The following is a 1,969-nucleotide window of genomic DNA, read 5'->3' as shown; positions in this document are numbered from 1 at the left end:
CTTCACAGAAATAGAAAAAAAATCCTAAAATTTGTATAGAACCACAAAAGAGTCTGAATAGTCAAACCAATCCTGAGCAAAAAGAACAAAGCTGGAGGTATCACACTACCAGACCTCAACATATACTAAAATGCTGTAGTAACCAAAATAGCATGGTACTGTCATAAAAAGACACTTAGAGCAATGAAACAGAATAGAGAACCCAGAAATTAATCTACATATCTACAGTCAACTGATTTTTGACAAAGGTGCCAAGAACACTCATTGGGGAAAGGACAGTCTCTTCAATAAATGGTGCTGGCACACACCTGTAGTCCCAACTACTATGAGGACTAAAGTGGGAGGATCACTTGGGCCCAGGAGTTCAAGACTGCAGTGAACTATGATCAAGCCACTGTACTCTAGCCTGGGAAAGCAAGAGCCTGTCTTTAAAAAATAAAAATGAGGCCAGGTGCTGTGGATCACACCTATAATCCCAGCACTTTGGGAGGCCAAGGCAGGAGGATTACTTGAGCCCAGGAGTTTTAGATCGGCCTGAGCAACATAGCAAGACCCCAGCTCTACAAAAAATAGAAAAATTAGCTGGGTGTGGTGATGTGTGCCTGTAGTCCTTAGCTACTTGGGAGGCTGAGGCAGGAGCATCGCTTGAGCCCAGGAATTTGAGGTTGCACTGAGCTATGATGATGCCACCACACTCTAGCCCAGGCAACCAGAACAAGACCCTGCCTCAAAACATACACACACACAAAACAAAACAAAAAATAAAAATTAACAAAAATGGTGTTGGACAAACTGGACCCCTACCTCTTGCCCTATACAAAAATCAACTCAAAATGGATCAAAGACCTAAATGTAAGATCCAAAATGCTAAAACTACTAGAAGAAAATATAGAGGAAATACTTTAGGACGTTGGTCTGGGAAAAGATCTTATGAATAAGACCTCAAAAGCACAGACAACAAAAGCAAAAATAAACAAAGGGGGTTATATCAAACTAAAAAGTTTCTGCACAGCAAAGGAAACAAACCAACAAAGTGAAAAGACAACCTATAGCAAGGGAGAAAATATTTGCAAACTATTCATCCAATAGGGAAAAATATCCAGAATATACAAGGAACTCAAACATCTCAAGAGCAAGAAAACCCCAAATAATCCAATTTAAAAATGGACAAATGATCTGAAAAGACATTTCTCACAAGAAGACATATAAATGACCAAACAAATATATGAAAAAATGTTCAATCGTGAGTGAAGTACAAATCAAAACCACAATGATTTTGAGGTATCATCTCACCCCAGTTAGAATGGCTATTATCAAAAAGACAAAAAATAACAAATGCTGGCAAGGATGCAGAGAAAAATGAACTCATATGCACTGCTCGTAGGAATGCAAATTGCTATAACCACAATGGAGAACAGTATGGAGGTCCCTCGATAAAACTACCATATGACCCAGCAATCCTACTACTGGGAATTTATCCAATGCAAAGGAAATCATTATATGAGAGAGACATCTGCACCCCATGTTTATTGCAGCACTATTCACAATAGCCAAGATATGGAATCAACCTAGGTGTCCAACAACAGATGAATGGATAAATATAATGTGTAATATATATACCATGAAATACTATTCAGGCATTAAAAAGAATGAAATCCTGTCATTTGCAGCAACATGGATAGAACTGGAGGACATTATGTTAAGTGAAATAAGCCAGGAACAGAAAGTTATATACCACATGTTCTCATTTGTGGAAGCTAAGAAAAGTTCATCTCATAGAAGTAAAAAGTAGAACTGAGGATACTAGAGGCTTGGAAGAGAGGAACAGGGAGAGATTTGTTAAAGGTTACAGAATTACAGCTAGATAGGAAAAATAAGTTCTAGTGTTCTATGCCACTGAGGATGACTGTAGTTAACCATAATATATTACATCGTTTCAAACAGCTAGAAGGGTACTGAATGCTCCCAA

The sequence above is a fragment of the Eulemur rufifrons genome, chromosome 7 (genome assembly GCF_041146395.1).
Source record: "Eulemur rufifrons isolate Redbay chromosome 7, OSU_ERuf_1, whole genome shotgun sequence".
Lineage (NCBI taxonomy): Eukaryota > Metazoa > Chordata > Mammalia > Primates > Lemuridae > Eulemur > Eulemur rufifrons.
The sequence above is the reverse complement of the archived record's forward strand: the minus strand, read 5'-3'. Positions refer to the sequence as shown.